The sequence below is a fragment of the Salvia miltiorrhiza genome, chromosome 2 (assembly GCF_028751815.1).
Source record: "Salvia miltiorrhiza cultivar Shanhuang (shh) chromosome 2, IMPLAD_Smil_shh, whole genome shotgun sequence".
Classification (NCBI taxonomy): Eukaryota; Viridiplantae; Streptophyta; class Magnoliopsida; order Lamiales; family Lamiaceae; genus Salvia; species Salvia miltiorrhiza.
Genome location: NC_080388.1, coordinates 7,764,164 through 7,788,677, shown reverse-complemented (window position 1 = coordinate 7,788,677; position 24,514 = coordinate 7,764,164). Strand labels below are relative to the sequence as shown.

At 35.6% G+C, this 24,514-nt stretch overlaps 1 long non-coding RNA gene across 1 annotated transcript; it reads left to right on the top strand.

The window, feature by feature from the left end:
• The first annotated feature begins 14,933 nt into the window (after nt 1–14,933).
• LOC131012900 (uncharacterized) lies at nt 14,934–15,281 on the top strand. The gene is made up of 2 exons (XR_009097508.1): nt 14,934–15,014; nt 15,099–15,281. It is a non-coding gene; the product is annotated as an uncharacterized LOC131012900 (long non-coding RNA).
• The last annotated feature ends 9,233 nt before the right edge of the window (nt 15,282–24,514 follow it).

The following is a 24,514-nucleotide window of genomic DNA, read 5'->3' as shown; positions in this document are numbered from 1 at the left end:
GTGATACTAGTCATTCGTTTCATTCATCTCTTTTGTAGCCTTTTCCATCCTGTGATGGTTCCACTACATGACGAGAACAACATTATTGCCTCGTAACACTTGAACCTTGCAATCTAGTCACTAAACTGATTTCTCTTCATAACTTAAGCCCTGAGTTTGGACTATCTCATCTTTTTTAATCACATACTTTCTTAACTGCGAGACGTATCATTCAGTGAAGGAAAAGTTGCTGATCTTCCTTGGATAAATCCAAATGCCTCTGTATCTACAGTAGCTGCTGCTCCATCCGGTGCTATGGTCTCTGTTCCTGTGGCAGTTCTTCAAGCATTGATGATTCACATTGAAGAGCTGGAGCATGCACTATCCTTTGCCAGAAGGCATGTTGGTGACTCCACCACCATTTTAGGGAGGGCTAAAGATCATGTTTCAGTCCTCCTTTCTTCACAAAAAGGGGGAGATGATGCAGGAAATGGTGCTAAAGGTGCCGGCAGTGCACGAGAAGCGGCAGAATAATGTTTGATCGTTTGTTTATTTTTAATTTGGTGTGTTTAAACTATGGTTCCATGTTTTGCTTGTGTTTTTAAACTCGTGAAGCTTTGGTTTTTGATAGTTTTTGATGTTTTTGTTGCATGAGCTTGTCAATGTTTGCTTCTTTGGTTACTATCTTGGTTTATGCTTGCTATGTTGGTTTTTGCGATTGAGTGGTATTTTTGCAGGGGGAGTATTTGTTGTTTTGTGAAGAAAGGCAAAAAGGGAGAGTTTGTTGGAGTTTTTATTTTAAACTCCATAATAAACTCTCATGTTTATTGTATAGTGTTTTGCCTTTCTTCATCTTTTTGTATAGGGAATTGACCGAGTCAAGACTTGGAAGTTTTGAAGCTTCAAGCGAATGAAAGACAGGAAGCTTTCGGTTCTACAAAGAAGGAAGTGGAGAGAAGAGAGAGAAGCTTGTTGAGAGAAGAGAAGAGCTAGTTGGGCAGCTCCTAAAAACAAGGAAGGAGTGGCTTGTGTGGACTATTTCTTTCAACCAACTCAACGGCCACTCATCCACCTCCCAACCCACGATTTCTACCTTGGAGATCAAGTTCAGAAGGCCTATAAATACCAAGGAGAAATCCAGTTCAGATCACGAATCGAACAAAGAAAGTTTTGAGCTTTAAGAGTGATATGTGTACGAGTGTTGTCTCTTGTGTTAGGATAACATTTGTTATAGCAGTCATTTATTTTGTCGGATTTCGAAGTATAGCTCATGAATCCAGTTTACGTTTGTTAGTCAGCGTGTCAAGTGTTCAAATACCTAGAATCTTGTAAAGGTATTTGAACGTGAGTGTTCATTCTCTGTTATGTTATTTTGCCATAAGGCTTGTTCAAGTTATTTTATAAATTGAAGAAATTGTTCCAACTCTTGTGTTCATTTTAATTCCACTGCTTTTATTGCTCTGTGTGCACTGGTGTGTCGTCTTAACACAGTGCATCGTATCCGGGTTTCGCGAAGTAACACTTTCACCATAATATACATCTCCAACGTTTTTTCAACTATACTTTTGTGACACGTAAAGTGAGGTTGAGAACAGAATCAACATAATGCAAAATCAAATTTTATCAGAAGTAGTAGTAAAGTAGCTCATGGAAATTTTAGAGATCAACCCGTATGCAAAATTCTTTCGAAGATTGAAAGATTATCCTTCAATGGACAATGTTCAGCTTCCTATTTCTAAAGATGTCAACTTAGATCAACGAGTATATAATTCTCAACATGCAAATCAAGTTGCAGCTATATGGGTTGAGGGAAATAATGAAAATATCCCATTGGAGTGAGATATTGTAGTTCATGCTCATTCTGGTGATAGGCATAGAATAAAGCACTATTATGGATGTTATGATCCATTGAAATATCCACTTCTTTTTCCAATGGGCCAAAACAGGTTGGCATCAAAACATTAAAATGTCATTAAAAATGTTAAAAATGTTAAAGTGTCAATTGTATGTCGGAGTAGTGTCATTTGAAATGTTAAAGTGTTATTTGAAATCTTGTAGTGTCATTTGAAATTTTATTGTGTCATTTGAAATTTTATTGTGACATTTTTTTTAGGGGAAAGATTATAATGTCATTTGTATAATGAAATAGTGTCAATTTCAATCTTATATTGTCAATTATACGAAGTATCATTTAAAATGTTATAGTGTCATTTGTATCTCAGAATAATGTCATCTAAAATGTTATAGTGTAATTTAAAATGTCATAGTGTCAATTTCCATCTTATAATGTCATTTGTATAACATAATAGTGTCATTTGTATAACATAATAGTGTCATTTAAAATATTATAGTGTCAATTATGCGCGGTGTCATTTACAATGTTATAGTATCATTTGTATATCCAAATAGTAGTATTATTTATTAATGCAGATAGTGTCATTCAAATATAAATATAGTACGTATCATTTATTAATGTAGATAGTGTAATTTAGTAAAAAAAAATAGTATTATTAAATGACACCTTCAATATATTAAAATTATACTTTTAAAAGAACAAAAGACAAAATTTCGTCCAAAAAATAAAAATTAAAAAGAAGAAAGAAACTAAAAAATAAATAGTTGAAAAGAAAAAACAGAAGAAATAAACTAAAAAAAAAAACTGAAAAGAAAAAAAAAAACTGAAAATTATACTTTTAAAGAGAAAAAAACAAAATTTCGCCAACCAAAAAAAAACTTAAAAGAACAAAAAAATAAAAAATTGATTATTGGAAATAGGCGAAAATCCCCAGAAAGAGGACAATAAAGAAGAAAATCGCTTGAAATAGGAGAAAAACACCTCCCAATGAGTTTGGAACCCCGCAACCTTCACATGCATGGCACAGGTTCAAACCATCTACGCTAAGTCCTCGAATGATAATTTTTTTGCGGATTTAGTATATATTATATGGATCGGACCGGGTCAGATCTGACCTGATTGTATGGTACACCTGAGTATACACAAGATCAGCCCATGAAATAATTCTAAAGGAAAAAAAAGAAAAAGTGTGAAGAAGACCGTTGCCAAAGTTCTGAATTAAAAATAAAAATAAAAAAAATCAAAGTTTTAGATTTTAAAATTTTGTATTTTTTTTTATTATTAAAATTGAAGGCGCGCGTATATAACGGCCTTAAAGTCGGGGGCGATTGTTGGAGCCAAGCCTTGAGCCCTGAGGGCGCCAGCTCGGCGGGGTGCGACGTGGGGCGGCTCGAGCCAAGCGCGCGCACCCCGCTGGAGATGCTCTTAGTAAGATAATGTAATATGTTTATATTAAAATACTAGAAATTTTGCACCACGTAGGACGCGGTGTTTCCATAATTGCTCCGTGAATTATGGGACCAATAACGGCGCTGGTCGAATCATTTTTAAGTGTAGACATATTATACTTGACTTGGAGGTCACGATAGTAATACAGTTAGAAGTATTTAATTTGTACAGCTAGGAGCAACAATCTACACAATACAATTTATATATAAACTATTTAAGTATCCTTTCAGACATTATGTGTTATATATACATAGCGCATTAAACCAAAAACTGCATCGAGGCATATACAATGTACATACAAAAGGTAACCTCAAAATGCTAGTAGAATGTCACCAACACGGTGTAATAGAGCCAAAAGTCATAGCTAGAGAATTGTACAAAGTACATACAAAAGTTGCTTCAAAGTCATAAAATCTTTCACTTCATTAGTCCAATATTCTTCACTTGATTGTTCTGCCACTCCTTGACTTGAGTGTTGGTGTTTGTGGGACTTTTTTGCCTAAAAGTTGATGATAATATTAACAAAAATCAGTTAATGACAAACATAATGTATTTGCATAATATCCTATATCATTGATTATTTGATTTAGAACTATTCACACCGTTGTCTCATGTAGAATTCTAACCTTTATTATGCTCAATAACCACTTCACTAAGTTGGTGGGATGAATCAGATATGCTTTGTATCTTGTCTTTTAAGATATTTGACTTCATTTTCTTCGCCTTCTTTGCTGATAATGTTGCACAGAAACTCTCATCAATCATACGAGAACACACTTCAAAGATTAAGTGTTTATATAATGACAATAGTTAGTTTTTCTCTAGTTTTTCAGGTTTGTACCCTTAGCTACTTGTTTGTCCTTAGCTTGAGTTATTTTAGTCTTCTTTGATGTTTTTGCCACAAGGTCCTGTTTCTCCTCATGGTATAGTGTGCCTAAATGATTGAGTTAATATTGTTAACAACGAAGAATATTGGAAACAAAAATTTATCTAATTGGTTGAATAATTACCTGCCAAAGGTAGACATGACTCCATATGAGAATCTTCAACAAGTTTGCAATCAGTTACTCTATCCACAAATTCATCTACAAATAAAGTTGCTTAATTATATTTGTATATGTTTTCTAAATTGTTGGAGCTAAGCAAGTAACTGGTACACATGTGTACTAGTTCAGATTTCATAGTAATTACAGACAATAGTACCAAGTGGTAGTTCAAAACATGATAGATTAACATAGGCGATATCAATTTAAAATTAGAATGTTTAGATGTGCATGCTTGAGGATCTTTGATCTTCGTGTTCACGTGACTTTATGACCTCATGCTAATGTTTTTAGCTTTCTTTTTATTTTTGAAATTTCTAACAATGGCACAATAATATTTCAACATTTGCTCGATTAATAAATTCTAGAAGATTTAAAATACTATCTATCATGTCTAACTATTACCTGATAGAGGCATATCCAAATGTGCATCATCAAAATTCTCAGGTGTATCAACATCATCTAACATTACAAAACCAATATAAATATTGTTAGATCAATCATTATTCTTATATTAGTTATACAATTTCTCCATTGCAATAAAAAAGTCAAAAACTCACTACTCATGGAAAAGAATATAAAAAGTTTCACCAACATTTGTTCAAAGTGATCAAAAGAATCCTCATTTTCACTAAGCCATGATTATCATTTTCTGGTGGAAAACATATCATGAAAATCTGTCACACCCCAATTCTTGAATGAATAAATATAATCGAGGTGCAACTAATTCATAGAAATAAACAAGGAACAACTTTGTTAAAACCCGAATAATAAGATAACGAGTCGGGCTAGGCCCCTTTGGATCACAAGTTTTGTTTCATGTGTCTGACAACCGATGTTCATTAACATAAATCTAGAAATTTTAAATTGAAGCTCGACATGAAGTCATCTTAAGTTAAGAAAACAAAAGATGTATAAGAGTTATTACTACATCGGAAGTCTATATAGAAATTGAACCCTAGCCTCAGCTCAGTCTCGTCAGCACCGGCCAGCCAACCTGAAAACATTTGAAAGTATTTTTGGGCTAAGTACTAATGTACTCAGTGGGCATGCATTTTCATAAACATTTCATATTTTTGTAAAGACAATTTATCCAATCATACTTGACATAACTTAGAAGGTTTTAAATTGAAAGGACTTCTAAGCATGTTAAAATAATTTCTCATTTGTGCGCACATGTCACACTCCCTTTCCGTTACTCGCTATGATCCCGGACCTTTTAGCCACCAACGGATCCATTTCTCCCATTGCACTTGCCCTGAGGACGTAACTCAGACAAGTTGAATTGACCTCGGGACGCTACCCAGGCAGGCCTTACATTACATGCTTCGGAACACATCCAGCAAGCACCCGTATAACGCCTCTTAGTTAGTGCCCGATGGAGATCAACCCACCAGGTCAGCTAACGAGTGTACACAATTCTCAAATAACGTGTTAGGCCATAAGAGAACCTCAATTGATTCGTTGTGGCGAGCCTTAAACAAAGCAGAGTGCACATAAATATTTTATTGGATAAACAGTTTGCATTTCATTGAATAAATAATTTGCATTTCATTGAAATATTTAGAGCTTAATAATTCAATCATACTTTATACATTTGGAAAGTAAGCCCACCTGGTTAGGCAAAGCCTGAAGATCATAATCATATAAATTCATCTTGGAAAAGCAGCGCTAATCCCCTTGGTCCACAAAATCTACAAGAAATTTTATTCTTAATAGGTCTCGTGAAGCTAATCTTACTTCTTAGTGAGTGTACTAAACATTCCTGATTCATCACGCCGAGTTTTCAAAATTTAATAATAAATATTTGAAAACTAAAATTCTTGAGTCAAGGACACCAACAATATCTTTACTCGATTTTCTTTAATAATTGGATTTATAAATAGAACCAATTAAATCATGAATACTTTTATTGCATGATGCAAATGCATACTTAGCATATGGTAAGTAATTACTTAAAATATGCACGCATAATAATAATAATATGATATTATTATGAAATCATCCCTTTTAAAATAATTAAACACAATGTTAATTAAAAGCAAAGGCCCAATCTCAATTAAATAACAATAGCCCATTTAAATAAGGGCAAATTGCATGAAAATACCCCACTTTATACCAAAATTTGGTTTTTTGACAATCTTCTCAATTGTAGCAAAAATTTGAACTACCTTTCAATTTGTTGCAATTGACTTCCGGAGTAATTTTCCGGCCAACTTAATGCTGATGTGGATTCCCGTAAAGTTGATGTGGCACGCCTCGCCAGCTAATCAAACGACAAATTGCATGAAAATACCCCACTTTATACCAAAATCTGATTTTTTGACAATCTTTTCAATTGTAGCAAAAATTTGAACTACCTTTCAATTTGTTGCAATTGACTTCCGGAGTAATTTTTCGGCCAACTTAATGCTGATGTGGATTCCCGTAGAGTTGATGTGGCATGTCTCGCCGGCTAATCAAACGACAACGTCTCTAATTACCTTAAACGATGTCGTTTTCCACGATTTTAAGCAAATTACAATTTCTAGTTTTATATATTTGTCGATTAGGGCTTCAAATGTCCTCATAAATTTTCTAAAGAAAAAAAAAACATATGAATTAAATAAAGAAACAATAGGGCCGGATGGCCCTATTGGTGATTGAAACTTAAATTTTGTCCACAAAATTTGAAATATCAATATTTGGTCATCTTTTATGTGCTCTACCTAATCTACCCTTTAATCCAACAGATCCAACAGCTTCCTTTGACCCGGATCCAGATTTAGGGATTAACCCATGCAGCAGCACATACACATGATTCAACTTTCATCCTCTCTCTCTCTCTCTATCTCGCCTGCGACGTGAACTTTCATCCGGCCAATTCTCCTCTCCGCCTGTTTCATAAGTTGTTGTGTCTGTATTTGTGTTGCACGTATGGCACTTATGGCACTATTAGTGCCATAAGTACCAAAATGACCATTTTACTTGGTTTTATTTTGGATTTCCGTTGGCACTTATGGGACTTATTTTGGATTTCCGTTGGCACTTATGGCACTTATGTGTGGTCATAAATTGTGTTTTATGCTTCATTTTGGCTACTTCAAATTTTTACTCTTAAATAAAAGTATATTTTAAAGAGTACAAGATACTTGATGTGGGTATTTTTGTACATGATGAGAAGTAGCGCCTCTCCGGATTAGTCACACTATTTGAAGCCTGCAAAATGCACGGCTCTGGTTTTTCGCATCTGCAGAATTTTGGAGGTAAGGGGAAATTGTATGAGCTCAGTTGTCCCGTTTGAGAAGAAGAATCCATCAGTTCAAAGATTTTTGCTGCAAATGAGAATTTATGGAACAAGAATTTAAACTGAGATGAGAAAATTTGGGAGAAGAAATGAGGACATTTGAAGCCCTAATCGACAAATATATAAAACTAGAAATTGTAATTTGCCTAAAATCGTGGAAAACGACATCGTTTAAGGTAATTAGAGACGTTGTCGTTTGATTAGCCGGCGAGGCGTGCCACATCAACTTTACGGGAATCCACATCAGCATTAAGTTGGCCGGAAAATTACTCTAGAAGTCAATTGCAACAAATTGAAAGGTAGTTCAAATTTTTGCTACAATTAAAAAGATTGTAAAAAAAAACCAGATTTTGGTATAAAGTGGGGTATTTTCATGCAATTTGTCGTCCGGCGAGGCATGCCACATCAACTTTATGGGAATCCACATCAGCATTAAGTTGGCCGGAAAATTACTCCGGAAGTCAATTGCAACAAATTGAAAGGTAGTTCAAATTTTTGCTACAATTGAAAAGATTGTCAAAAAACCAAATTTTGGTATAAAGTGAGGTATTTTCATGTAATTTGCCCTTTAAATAAATAGATATGGCCCAATTAAATAATAAAAACGGGCCCAACACCTCAATTCTTCTCCATCTCCTTTCTCCCTTAACCTCTCGCCATTCTCTCTCTCTGTTGAAAGATCCGCCCACCCCACTCTTCTTCCCTGGGCGAAATCCGCCCGCCCCATCCCGGAATCCGCCGGAGGAGCAGCGGCGACAAGCCACGCCACCCTCAGCTCTCCCTTCACTCATCGAACCCGACGCCCCTGTAACGCCCTCTCTTCCCCCTTTTTCTCGCATGACCAGACGCGCAACGCACAAAAGCACAGACGACGGCGCACACAGGCCCCGGCCGCCATCTCCCTCCGGCGAATCGACAAGCGGTAAGCCGCCGTGCCGTTTCAGAACCCAGACCCCAAACCAATGACAGCTCTCCCCTCTCTCTTCTCTCTCTCCGTTCGTGGCCGAGCGACAGCGACAGGACCGCCGCGCCCTGGCCTCCCTCTGCAACCAAATCCACACCTCACATCGTCCGCACCGCTCCCATCCTTGGAGACGGCGAGAGCGCCACCTCCTCCCTCTCTACTCTGTTCTCTCACTCTCTCTCCTCATCCCTCTCTCCATCTCACCACCTCACAGCGCAGATCCCCCTCCTCTTTCTCCGAACGGCGACCAACTCACCTCCGAAGAACCCGTCATTTCTTTGCTCTCCGGCAACAGTGGCTCCGCGCCACCGCTGCCGTCCAGCGTGCCCCCTGTTCTGCCCCTTCCTCTTGCTCCGACGGACAACGACCGCCAGGCCGCCGCCGTTCTCTCCTTCCCCTCCACTGACTCGACAACGTAAAATCGAGGACGAAGAATAAAAACAGAGTTCCAAGACTCAACCTTTCTTCCTTCTTTTCTTTAAAAACAGGCATGCTTCATGTATGTATCTATATGCACATAAATTGTACTCCCTCCGTCCCGGCGAAGACGCTACATTTACCTTTCGGCACGGGATTTAAGGAATTGTAGATTAATGTTTTAAGTGTGTAATAATAAAGTGATAAAGTAGGAGAGAGAAAGTGATAAAGTAAGAAAGAGAAGGTAATAAAGTGATAAAGTAGGAGAGAGAAAGTGATAAAGTAAGAAAGAGAAGATAATAAAGTAATAAAGTAGGAGAGAGAATGTAATAAAGAAATACTTAATTAGTGTTAATTAAGTGTTTAAAATTCCTTATTTTTGCCAAATATAGAAATGTAGCATCTTCGTTGGGACGGCCTAAAAAGGAATATGTAGCATCTTGGGCGGGACGGAGGGAGTATGTCTTAACACTTGGTGATTTTAAGAAATTGTTGTTCTTTATGAAATGTGTATACATATGCACCGGAATGATGAGATGAAAGTATGTGTGTGATTCTTGCTTGCAGTGAAAATTTTTATACAAAATGAAGTGAGTTTCTTAATCAAACTGTGAAATGAAATAAGCAGGAATTAAAAGATGAAACCTTTGAATGTTTAGTGGGGAAAGCCATCAAGCTGAAAGCTTCGTGTGATCTTCAAGAGTTTTTTATTTGAGTTTGTTGAAATTTTGAGGTGTGTTGCTGCTGGATTGGTGAGGGGAATGGTTGCTCTCTGTTTCAGTTTCCCTTCACGAAATGAGTTGTGTGGAGTGGTGAAGGAAAGGTCTTGATTGAATTGGGAGTAGTTGAATTGGCAGAGAAGTTTGGGGCATTTGATTGCCTCTGCCAAGCATGCATAAAGCCTGAATTTTGGGCTGCTTGAATAGGTGTAGGGTGGCTAATAGGGAGTGTAGAGTCCAGGGTGTTGATTGGACAAATAAATCTTCTGGGTTGAATTATGGGAACTATAATATTTCCTCAGGGTTCGCCAAATAAAAAAAAAGTTCGTGTAAATGATCGATGCTCAATTAAATAAATATGCAATGCATATAAATTTAATAACTAAATTTACAAATATTTTTTTGTAAATCATCTTTGTTGGAATTAAAATAAATTCATTTTCATTCTCCAGCGTGAATCGTTTGATAATTTTAAGTTCAACATAATTCTGAACTTAGCTAAGGAAAAACGGGGTATTACAAAATTTTTAGCAAAATGCACTAAATCTTGTAATAATAATTGAATACCTGAATCTTCAGAAAGATCTAAGTGCACAACTTTTTTCCTTTTGCTAACAAATCTTCTTTTGATTTTCTCAATGTTACATGATATAGTATATGAATTGAACCCGATTTCTTAGATGAATAAAATATGAAAATTAAATTTAGAAAATTTCTTATTGGGTGCGTGCATTTTTTCATCACATATACTTTTGTTATTATATATGTAAAAAATCAAATACACATGTGTAACCTAGATTCTTTGAAAATAAATTTCTAAATTTTGGTGATATACCTCTTTCAACCGATTCCACTACACAATTCAGACTATCATTGCTTGAATCTTCAGACAAAACAATAGAGCAAATTTTCTTTTTACCCCTGAAGATTTCTGTGATGGAGAAGAAATATAGTTATATTAAATGAATTTGCAATATCAAGTATCTATTTATAATAGTGGATGTTATACCTGATATTGGTTTATCATCATCAGAAGAAAGACTATCTTTAAATGAGCTTCCAATTGTATCTGTTGTTGCAAAATTATAATTATTATCCTTTCAAGCAAGAGTAGCATATCATAATTATTTTCACCTTTGATATGTTCAATATGGCTTTCTTGGGACACTTTCCCATTGCCTTTAGCTTTGGCAGCAATCTTTGCTCGAATGTCTTTATCATTATCTATAATAATTGCAGTAATCATCATTACAAAAAATAAAAATAATTTAACTTTTTTTTTACTTGGGGGAGTTGGGGAGGGGGAGCAGTGGGGTTTGAACCCGGGACCTCACTGTTCACACACAGGAGGTCGCACCGCTTGGTGTCCCCAAGGGGACAAAAATAATTTAACTTAATTTAACTAAAATGTTCATATTTAATTACAGCAAATATTAATCGGTTGCCATCACAAAATTATTCACCTAATGAATCTTGTCGCACTTTTTAGCAGCCCTGAAGAAATAAAATACTTAAATTATTATCATCTTAATTTAATAATACATGGAATAGAAGAAAAAATTATACAAACCTTGCTCCAGATGAACTTCAGGTTCAATGCTAATTTTCTCAGATGGTATTGCACCATCATCTTGTAAAATCTCAATAGCATCCGCAGTGAAAGTACAAACATCTTTAAATATTCTACTTTTTATCTTTAAGAGTAAGATAATATTGCATAGGCGTTGCCTAAGAAACTCCATCTGCGTTATGGGTCCCTATAATTTTTAAAAGGGTATTATTTATTTTTGTAAATGTGATAATAATCGACCATTGTTTAGTTAGAATACTCACTTGATTTTGTTTTTCATAAAACTCAGAAGGATCTAGGCCAAGAAGTTTATGAGCTTTTTTCCCAAAAAAGTGACTTTCACTTGTCCAGACGCATCAAAGACCATGAGACTAAATCTGAAGCTGTAGTAAAATCAAGTGTTCTAATATACACACTTTTACAAATCAATACAAACTAAGAAAAGAGGTATTGTTCAATTAGCACCTCCGATTGGCTATTCTCATATTCTTGCATGGAGTTGAGTAACACATGAACTCTGTACCATATGAGGCAACTGTCTTTGTGGAACATATTGGACAACCAATGTAAAAGTAGTCTTGGTATTCATTTTCCAATCTTGCTTAACTTTTACATTAAAGTATGTATTCTGGAAAAGAAATTAAAAAAAAATGTTAAAATCACGTTACTTGTGCAAGTACAATATAAAGTAAGTCACCTCTTGATTCTGCAACATTTGTTCCACTTTAGTAATCTGCAGGGGTTGCTTAGGTGAGCGCAACACTTTCTTTTCAAAAAAACCATCAGTTTGTACTAACATGTTGATGGCCTCTTCATTCTCTTGCTTCCTATTTATGATAATTATAAGCAAGTTAGGAACAAAAATATTTACATGATAAGGTTCCACTACAAGAATTCAGCTAATAGACAACAGATTATAGACAACAAGCTTTGAAAATTGTTGTTTATACGTTCATAGACAACGGTTTATATTACAACCGTTGTCTATCAGCGAGAATTTAGACGACGGCCTTTAAAATATGTTGTCTATTATGCCTATAGACAACGGTTCTGCAAAACCCGTTGTCTATTTGAGGCGGTCATAGACAACGGCCAAGAAACCCGTTGTCTATCAGTATGATAGACAACGGGTTTCTTGGCCGTTGTCTATGACCGCCTCAAATAGACAACGGGTTTTGAAGAAATGTTGCCTATAGTGATATTACACAACGTTTTTTTTTTAAGGTTGTCTATGAAACAATAGACAACGGATATTTTAAGTTGTGTAAATTCAATTTTTTCCTTAGCCCTAATTCAATTCCCTTTCCAATTTTTCCCTTTCCCCCCTTTACAATTTTTTCTCCCGCCCACCTTCCCCACGACACCACCGGTGCCCAAGCTCCAGCCACCGTCGGCCCAAGCCACCCACCGCCGTTCAGCCCCATCCTTCATCACCGGCGCAACTCGAGTTTCGTTCGTTGTCCAGTGAGTGGCGAAAACTCTCGCCACTCACCAGAATTCTTTAATTCCCTTTCCAATTTTTTCGCACAAGTTTGAAAGCTCTCCAGCCCACCTTCCCCACGACACCACCGGTGCCCAAGCTCCAGCCACCGTTGCCCCAAGCCACCCACCGCCGTTCAGCCCCATCCTTCATCACCGGCGCAACCCATAGGAAGAGATTCGTTCGTTGTCCAGTGAGTGGCGGAAACTCTCGCCACTCACCAGAATTCTTCCAAATTCTTCTCCTATTTCCTAGCTCGCCCGTCGACTTATCCGAATTATTATCGGAGGAAAAATGTGAGTTTTCTTGAAGTCGAAATTAGTTTAACTCTTGATTTTCTGTGGGGAATCTGCTTCTGGGATCTGGGTTTGTCTTAGATCTGTTCGATTCTGTGCGTTTTTACTGATGTTGACTCTGTTTAATGATTCGATTCGAGTCTACATTTTGTGTTTGAGCAGTGAATTTAAAGTTTCAACTTAAATGAATTCCTCATTAGTTATGGAAATGTTTATGCGGTGATCTAATTGGATCTCTGAAGATTAATGAGTTGATCTAGGATTAAGCTTTAGTTCTTAATTGAGATGAATGATTAGCAAGTGCCACGACTCAAGGAGAGTCTTAAACAAGGTCTTTGTCCTGTTAAGTACATAGATCTGGCATGTATTTGGCTCAGATAGTCTTTGAAGTACTTCCTTTGAAGATTAAAGATCTGATATTTCATTTAGTATAAGATTCGTAACCATAAAGATTAACAAGAAGTATAATTTGCAATTATAAAGATAAAACAACATGATGCATTAATAACTGACTAACTGATTAGATCAGTTAAAAGACATGATCTTATGTTATAAAGTGTTGACTTGTAAAAGTTAGACATCTAGCATGACAAAAAAGTGGGGTGTTTGTATAGCACTTGGACCATCCATCTTGATTTCACACGATCTGCCACATGTTGCATATTATTCTTTCACTTTTACCGATGGTACTTGTCATTTTTATTTTGTCTACATTTTAGCATTTTGAATGTTGTGGTTTTTTTCCTACAGGTTCTCTAGTATTAGTAGGTGGAGATCCTGGTGTTGGTAAAAGCACACTATTGTTACAGGTATCAATGTTGTTCGTTGGTGGTGTTTCTTGTTATCTCGATTAAGTTTCAATCTAATAAGCTAAAAGTTGAGTTATAAAAAAAATGATTATTAAATATAATAATAGAATTTTGCTTTACCCAAAACGATTATGGGCACTAATTCTACCATATTTAATCACACTTTACTAATTTTGTTTCATGTGAAGGTGTGATGCAATTTTTAATCTTTAAATTCCTATATCTTTTTGGCACAGATATCTAAGAAGCAGCCACAGAGAGAGAAAAGAAAGAGATAAGCTTTTACGGTTAGTTTGCTATACTCTTACTTTTATTTTTGCACCATGGTTCAAGTGGCAACCATGGTTATGTAAATACCATAGACAAGCATGTATCTAGGTAGTAGATTATGTAAATACCATAGATAAGCATGTATCTAGGTAGTGGATATGGAGAATAGGTTGGGGAATGGCTCGTTCCATTCCATTTGTTGCTGTGGCGATGGCTTGGAGCCGATTATGTGCTATATGTGTTTGTATTATGAGTTTATGCTCGTATTGGAAAAATATTAAATAATTTTAATGATTTTAAACAATAATAATACATAGGGATGAGGAAATATTGGAAAAATATATCTTAATAATTAGCCTTAATTCAATTGACTACTTATTTTTTTAAAATTTCCACTCTTAAGGTAATCAAAATGGATAAAGATTGGATGTCCAAAAATAGATTATCGGACGAGTACGAAATTGGAGTGGAGTCTTTCTTGCAGTTTGCCGTTAAAAATGGAAAAGATCCCAATGCTATGCCTTGTCCTTGTGTAAAGTGTGGCAATCTACGTGATTGGTTGTTTACTAGTATTATTAAATGTGACAGAGTCCACAACAACCTGATGGGAAACAGTGTGGATTCTATGTTATGCGATACATGATAGATGTTATTGATAATATTGTATCTGATCACTCTCTCCCAATAACTACACTGGTAATTGTAATTTATAATTTTTATTAAATTTTACTTCAAGACAATTTCTATAATTTCATATTTGATCACAAGTTTGTTTTTCTTATAGTTTGCAGGAGAATGCTACTCCAAAAAGGAAATTGATGAAGTAAGGATAGAGTGGGCAGAATTTGTATGTAAAATCACAGATGAGTGATGATGGGTAAGTTTTATATAAAGTTAATTTTTTAATATTTTTGAGATATAAGGTTAATAAATTGATACTTGAAATATTTTAATATTGCAGATGGTGTAACTTGCTTGGTTTGCAGTTATGTTTCAATTAGTAGGATGATGATGTTTGGATTCTAATGTAATGTAGGATGATGATGTTTGGATTCTAATGTAATGTAGGGATGATGATGTTGGATTCTAATGTAATGTAGGGATGATGATGTTGGATTATAATGTATGAATTTTATTATTAATTTATGTATTTTTAGTATTTCATATTATGTTTTTAGATTTACTGAAATATAAATTGAAAAATCAGGAAATTTTAAATATAAATACAAAATAAAAACTATAATATAGAATAGACAACGGTCAAGAACTTGTTGTATATAAGAGAATAGACAACGGATGATCAGTCGTTGTCTATCAGAGAATAGACAACGGGTTTTCTCATGTTGTCTATCATATAATAGACAACAGACGCTAAGACGTTGTCTATGAGAGAATAGACAACGGTTTCTAAACCGTTGTCTATCAGAGAATAGACAACGTTCTAGAAACCGTTGTCTATAAGAGAATAGACAACGGTCCAGAACTCGTTGTCTATGACCGCCCCTCAATAGACAATACTCTCATTTACAACAGTTGATTTTGTAATAGACAACGGATTCTGACCGTTGTCTATTAGCGTTTTTTTTGTAGTGTTCTTAATTGTTATACAGATTATACAATATCATCTCTCTAGTTCAATTAGCATTTCATTCTCAGAGCTATCCAAGACAATTGACTGAGCATTGGTGGTCAGACTCAATCCTGAACATTAAAGAGAAACCATCATCGATTGTGCCTAACAATTTATGTATGCATAATTTATCACACCATGTAAAATCCGTAATATGGCACGACTGAAAAATTCAACAACAGCAATGGTGTCCTATTCGAAATAGGTTCCAATTTAGCATAGATCTCATCGGATACAGAAGTTTCCCAAAATGTCACCACAAACGTTTCCAGCCTATATTTCCATGAATTATGTTATTATAAAATGAACTAAACATATGTAAAGAAATAACAAAAACATAAACTCATCGTGTATCTAACATACTCTGTATCAATGGCAGCATACTCACGAATGACTTTACCCTGTCCTTTGACTGTGACTACCCCAGGTTCACGGGTAACAATAATGACACAAGCAGTATCTAAATAAGAGAAGAAAATGATTAATTAACATTTAAGTCACACTAAAATAATCTCATTCTAAAATATAATAAGTACAATAATTCTTTTCCTAAACTTACACAAAATATTGCTAAAATAAATATAAAAATATCATTTTCAATTATTCAATAATTAAGTTGCTTAGCTTATCTGATCAATGTCTTTGTTGAGAGGAATTTGTGGAACTCGTAACTTGGAGTTGTTCTAAAACTTAGTCCACCAACAAGTATCGAATCATTTGGTTCTTCATTCACCGAAGTATCTTTTCTGAACGTCCATTGGAAATTACATGTCACAATTGGATTCCTGTATTGCTTCGGATCAGAAACATAGGCTCCTTTCACCATGTAAACATAACCCTCTTGAAGCACATGTTTGAACCTATCGATATTATCATGGAATATCACAGCATCAAGAGTGTGGCCCTAAAAAGAACAAAAAAATTAATATATGTAACCTTTTAAAGGTAAGAAAAACTCACAACAATAGCTTAAATGTAAGGGATACTCATTAACTTACCAAGCCATCACCCAAGATTAATTTCTGAAATTTATTAGGATTATTGTTAGCTTGCTTAGGTTCTTGCTTCTTGATCACTCTCACCTTGCATTTCCATTCCTTCGTTCCTGGGAGAATCTCATTCATTGGAATCAAACGCTCTTCCATTTCTTTTGACAACCTAATTGGATCATGGCAGTAAGTAACAAAAGCATTTGAATTACAAAACAAACAATAATAGTTAGATCATAATCTTAACTAATTGGAATTCAATATTATATGATCCTAAATGTTTAACTAATTCTATCCTAATCTCTATTTCGAACTAAGACTACCCCAAAAAAGAGTACACCCCTATAAATACCTGCCTTCTACAAAGTACCCAGATTTATCATCATGTTGCCGCATGCAAAATTTCAGTGTACACAACATTTCTTGTTTCACATGTTGAATCCATATCAGCAACTGGTGGTCGAATTAAGAATTTTATTAAACTTGATGTTCTGACCCTTGATAAAGCAACATACAGCTGTCCATGTGAAAAAACAGGATGAGGCAAATAAACACCGACACGATCCAATGTTTGGCCTTGAGATTTGTTGATGCTGATTGCAAAACACAATCTTAGCGGAAATTGTAGCCTCTTAAAAGTGATTGGACATATGTGTGTATCATCCAACTCCAATGGAATCCTTGGGATTAAAACATATTCACCAGAATGCGTCCCTACAACAATGACGGCTCCGATCACGTGCCTACAGAGATCACGCACAATTAAACGTGTTCCATTACACAACCCCTCCAATGGATTTAAGTTGCGAAGTAACATAACTGGACAGTCAACCTTTAATTTAAGAACATGTGGTGGCAATGAACCAACACTAACTGCATTCATATAATCTTGATAGTATTGTTGCTGGCTTGGATCGTTTGCATAATCCGTGCTAACATATTCAACCATATTGCCTGGGAGTTTTCCAATCAATGATTCATTAATTTCTCCCATACATTCATTTTTAGGAGTTAAAATAGCGGTATTTATAAGGCTTGAAGAACCGCTAGAATATGCATCAAACGATAGAAATATTTCATTGACCAGTGTGTCAAGAGGCAAATCTGAACCATGGTATAGTTTGCCGAACAAGCATCCAATATCTCTTCACGAGAACCCCTTCGAACAATTGGTATAGTTTGCCGAAAATCTCCACCAAGATCAACTGTTTTGCCACCAAACAATAACTGGTTTTCCATCAAATCTTGCAACAATAAATTTAATGCTTCAACTGTCTTTCGATTTGCCATCGATGCCTCATCCCACAATATTAGCTTGGCTGCAATTATTAACTTTGTTGTCGCAGTATTCTTGCTTATCGAGCATGACATATATTCATCTAAATTTAACGGAATTTTAAATCTAGAATGAGTTGTTCGACCATTTGGTAACAAAGAAGCCACAACACCAGATGAAGCAACTGCAAGAGCAATGTCACCAGATGAACGAACAGTGGCCAAGATTGCCTTATATAAAAATGTCTTTCCAGTGCCACCAGGACCATCAATGAAAAAGCCTGACCCAATTGGTGTAGCAAGAATGGACATTATCTCAAGATAAGCAAAGCTTTGTCTTTCATTAAAACGACCCACCGAAGCTAAATCAGATTTTGCAATCGGCATATTAATTTCTGCTGCAAACTCACGACTATTTATCTCTTCACGAGTCAACCCAACTATATAATCAATCACAGAGTACTCATCTATCCCATGACCCATCATTTGCAAAAAAGAATCAATGGACCTTAAAGATAACCGATAACCCTCTGCATGGTCTAACAGATAATCCCGTATTATATCAGCAGATAAAGCATCTCTAAATTCAATCCACAGATTTTTGGGATCAAAAGGGGAATTAAAAACAAGTATAATCGCAAATAATTTTCACAGAGCAGACGGCATTTGATAAGTTGCAACTTCCTAAATCGCATGCCTAACATCGTTGTCAGAATCCAACAAGCCTCTATCAAGAGCTGCCTCACGAAAGGACAAAAACAATACGCCATTTGATGTTCTCAAATCTTCAAAAGATGTTGGAGCCCTAATATGATTCAGCAACAACCTTAAATAAAAACGCTCCACTTCTGTAATATTAACCGAGACAAGTCTACCGATTGTCCCTAACCTAGAGCGCGGTATCCACCTCCTAGTTTGCAAGCTCCATACAAAATGTTCAACAAATTCCCGATACAATAAATTTAGTGCTGCAACTTCAACAAATTTATTCATCTAAAAAAACTCTGTAAGTTGTGTCCTGTTAGCACGATCAGAATCTACAATTTTCGGAAGAGATTGGTTGGCCGCGAAGAAAACCTGCTGATACCCCGACAAATGAACGTGTAATTGCAAAACTGATGGATACATTTCAAAAATATCAAATCCATAAATTTGCCACATAGCTTCCGGAGCACAAAGCCACCGTGACTTTTGAAAATCAGAAATCTCATCTATTGGCTCAGTAGATTCAACATCAACAATATTGTATGCTATTTGATCATTACCCTTACAAACATATTTGTAAAGATACTTCACTGATCTAACATCCGTACAAACCTGAACGTTAATATGGCAATCAAACTTTGCCAACAAATAAGCATTATAAGGGACCACCCATCTGTTATCCAACCACTTTCCATGCACCAAAACCTTTTTTCCATTATCTCTACGCTTGTAGTCGGGGTATGAGTCCAACTAATGTTCAGTGTTTGACTTAAACTCTTTAGGATAATAACTTTTGCATTTTTCCCCTATCATGCATGCATTCTTTGGGTTGAGTTCACCACATGGCCCATGCATCATATGATTGATAACATAAGAATGTAGATGCGGAGTCAGGTCAAGATCTGGAATCTCAACTGATATAAATCGATCATAGGCCTCAGTTGAAGTTACCTTATATCGTGGTTGCAATATTATCAACCAATGAACATGTGTGGAAGGCCTCTTTTTTGAAATTCAATCACATAAAAATAAGCAGCAACTACCCCGAACAAAGAGTCTTTTACAATTTCCTTTTTTAGTTCCTCATTTTTGGCCCTAAAAACTCTTGCATACAAATCAGCTCTATTATGACTCTTCTCAACAGGAATTAATTCACTTTGAATTTCCACCCACTTTGGATTACAAGTCATTGTGAGAAAAATATCCGGGCGTCCAAATTTTGCGACAAGTGCCAACGCATTCATGTAACGACAACGTAGATCACGCGGGCCACCTGTAAAGGTCTTAGGAAGAAGAACACGCTTACCAACAGATTTTGCGCTAATAACACCATTAGATGTTATACTCTCAACTATCCCTTGATACAATTCAGCCCTCATTTCAAACTTAGACTGATTATGGCGAAAAAAATCTAGTCTTCGTGTCTCGATCTTAACATAAGTATCAATCTGAAACTGTTGAATTACTCAACCAGTTCTAAGGATATTTGTTATATCGTCGTTGCGTATTTGGAACAGATAGCAATAATATTCTCTCATAGCGACAGATGAAGGAGTTTTGAAATTCCTCAACAAATCTGCATGGAGTAATGGATAAGTCCTTATCAAAAGTAGAACAAACAATATAAAACAAAAAATTATCAATAAATATTCCTACTAATTGATTCAAGCACCAACCCGTTTTCATGAACAACAAAAAAAAAATATTATTGCTCTACAAAAAGAAGTTAGCCTAAATAACTCGCATATAAGCGACAAAATTTTCTAGTATATTAATATAAGCACAAAGACATAATACTAAGTTAATAATGAAATCAATGCAACACATCATAGAATGCAAAAAGTAATATGAAAAATATAGTAGTGGAGAAACATAAACCATATTGCAGAAGACCTAACAAATGAACATATATCAAAGCAATTAAAACGTACTATTTTGCTCGGCAACAAGTAGGGTGTCAGCTTCTTCGTGCATATGCGGATCAACAGTATTATTTTCATGATCTTCAGTATCTTGTTCAGTTGGGTCCAAATTCAAATCAATGTTGTCTATAGTTTTGGGTATTCCAGCATACCAACCCGGCTCGCCATACGGAAAGATTAGACAATACTGAAGCGGATCATAGCATCCATAGTAATAGTGCACATAACGAACACCACCTGATCTTAGGTTGACCCTAATATCACGAGGTTGTTGCGTAGATGTTCCCACACCCTCATTCCAAACTGCTGCAACATGGTCAACTACTGGAAAATTATAAACACGTTGGTCAAGTTTAGGATTGGCATGCAACACTATAGCATAACTATCTAGGTCATCTTTGGTGAAGAAATTATGGTATGGATTATTCATCAAGATGTTCACCAACAATGAAACTATAACACGGTCCAATCCTTCTGATTGAGATACACGATTATACAACTCTCTCTCAGTGCCATAGAAATATAACTGCAGATGCCTTGGAACACCATCCTTGGGTGTTAGTTCATGGATATAATGCCGAACAATACCCTGCACTTTGAAGGTGTAAACCCCTTTGTTAGCTTTAGCCAAAGCTTCATCATAAGTCATCTTAATAGATGTGAATGTCAAAGAATTATTATATGTCCTGCAACGCCGACGAAACTCGACCCCCAAAGTTGTCATATCATTTACATAGAGGTTCCATAACTCATCTGGCATTTTGGGCAACTGCATCTTTATTTTACCTGACGCGCAACAGAAGGCAGGAGGTTCATTAGGGAATCGAATAGCTTTACAATGCTGACAAGGGTCTTTATGTGGTAGTTCATAAGCCTCATTGGGTATTTCAATTAATCTTCTGAACATCTCAATATCTTTTTGCATAGCTGAGCGTGAAGTTGATGTGCGGCCTAATTGTGCAATAAAGAAAAAAAAATATAAAGTGAGCAATGTGCATATCAAAATTATAATAAACAAATTAAATAAACAAGAAACATAAAAAAGAGTGAAAGCCTTTGATTGAGAATATGTTTAGCATTCTCTTTAAAAAATCAGACTATCCATATTGAGCAAAAGTCACATTAATTTACAGACAAGCAATATGCCAAAATTTTACATCATCCAATCCACACTAAACCACTAATATTCTTTTTTTTTGAGAGAAAAACCACTAATATTCTTTATAAACAAAGGTGCAACTGTTAATAAATTAATAAGGTAATCAATAGACATAAACACATACCTTTTGAGCGCCTCTGTCCACAAGAACCTTTAGATAAACGTTTAGATCGTGAAATATTAACATCATTAGACAAAGGCAGTTGTGTCACATCGAAACGCAACCGGCATAAGCAGCCTGCGGAACCATCAAAATGCAAGAGTAGTTACAAAGTTAAGATAAGTGAATAAACAATAACACTAAATAAAAAAAGTAATTATAACAATACCTTTTGACAATATGGAATGAGGGATCACATTTGTTGGCCTAAGGAAAACTTGACCATTTTTAGAAGAAGAGCCTGGCAAATGAAAACAAAACGATTGTTAAGATAAAAGAAATTAGTTTTTCAAATATATGCTAAATTCTCAAAAGCTCTAAAGAAATTTAAAACAAATACAAGAGAAATCATATCCTGTCACTTGTGAGATTGGAACACTCCCACCAGTGTCAACAATGAGAACACGCCTCTTTCTTTTTTTCGAAGTCTTATCTGAAAATTACAAACCATAGTCACAAAAAAAATAATAATAATAGCAACATCACTTGCTAAGCAATCCCACATAATATTAAATTTAATTGTGCAAATATAGACACAATTCATCAAATATTATGCACCTCGCAAACTTCTCGACTGAGTAGTTAGAGAATGTGAACACTCAGAGCCAAAGATAATTGGCGTAGCCATATCAGTTGCTGATGGAGGAGGTAAACTAAAAATAAACGTCTTGAAGTTATCACAGAGTCTTCTGAGCCATCTGAACACAAAAATAATATTAAATTTGCATAAAAGCAACAAAGAATTGGAAAGTAAATAGTAGGTGTGACTACACAGCTAGCAACATGCCTTATACAATAATTAAAATTTCCATACACCATAGTTTAAAATAAAAACACTAAATAAATAAAGGTAAGTGTGCAAGTGATACAAATGAGTTATAAAATAAAATAAAAACACAGAAAGCTCAACAGTAAGTAACCTTCCGTTGAAAGCACACATCTTCTTTTTGCCATAATAAAATATATGAATAATGCGGTCAAAGTCCTGACACATGAGATGTAAGTAATTTAGCCGGTGATATAATAAAATATGAAAAGAAAATGAAACTCGAAAATACTATTATGAGATCAAAGTAGGGCAGCGACTCACCGAAGCTGCAAGAAACAGATGAAAGTGTTCCAGCAAAGAAATTTGATGGGAGCAAAGACAAGTGGACCCTGAGGGCGCCCGTTGAAAATCAGAAACCAAAAATAATAATCCCGTATAAAATAATAACGAATCCTTAAAAAACCTACAGGCTAAAGGCAATAACCCAATTTGCTCCTAGTCCTAGAATAATGAACCTCATTCTCTAAACTTCAAAACAATAACTATAACGAAGAAACATTGCGACATGACATTTAAATACAATGAAAGAGCCAAAACACATGAAGACAAAGATCATAACACAAATAAAAAATAGAACAAAACCAAGCGCACAGTTGAATTTGGAGAGGCGGAATAGCTTTCTTGGAGTAGAAACACAAAGGGGTATAAAAAACACAAAATTAGAAAGTAAAAAAATGATGGAGATCATAAGATGTCAAAAAACCAAACAAAACATATGAGCAAGTAAGCTAATAGGAATCAACTGTCGTACTCCTTATTTAATGGTGAAGGTCTTGAGAGTATACATTTAATTCTCAAGAATTATAGTTCTATATTTATGATGGTGCATTAGTACATAATATGTGGGTGTGTTGGAAATGTTGGGAACCTTGTGGAATATCCTAATCCTTGTTTTGATGATACAAAAATGCATAGGTCTTAATTGTAATAGACTAGAACTGTTTTGAACTCAAGTGTTAGAGTTCGTTTCTAGTTTAGCTTGCGATTCTGAAGACTGAAGGACGAAGGACTGAAGACTGAAGATACCAACTGAAGTATCAGTTGAAGAATCAGTTTGGAACTGATTACTTAATGCGTGCCACGTGGACTTAGCGGACTGATACTAAAGTCAAGTATCAGTTAAACATTCCTCCTCGGACTGATCTTCCAACGTTCAAAGGAAGCCACGTACTCACAAAAGTACAGCCGTATTAAATGCAGAGATCTCAGGATCTTCTTATCTCTGCAGAGGTCATTCCTATTTGGTGGTTACTTTATCAGAGACGTCACATCTCCTGTCCCTCAAGAGAGCCGTTTCCACCAGACAAGGAACCTCGAAGATTGATGCCTCAGCCCAAATTCGAATTGCTCTCCAATGAGGGTATTTTGTTTTTGATCAAAAGGACCTAACAATTGGTATCAGAGCAGGTTGTTCGCAAGAACACTCTGTATCTGATTAAGTTCTAACTGAACTAGATCCTAATGAGGGTATTTTGTTTTTGATCAAAATCTTTTCTCAAGATTCCTCTTGAGATTGCTTGCTCCGTGTTCTCTTCCTGCTTCCTGTGTGTTTCTCCTTGTTTTCTCTCTAATGTACAGGAACAAGAAAGACTCTCCCAGCGATTATGTCCACACATACTTTCGAGGAGTCAACGGACTTGAGATTGGGACGTTAGATTCTGACCAAGACGACAGATTCATCTTTCCAGAAGAAAATCAGAGTCCAACC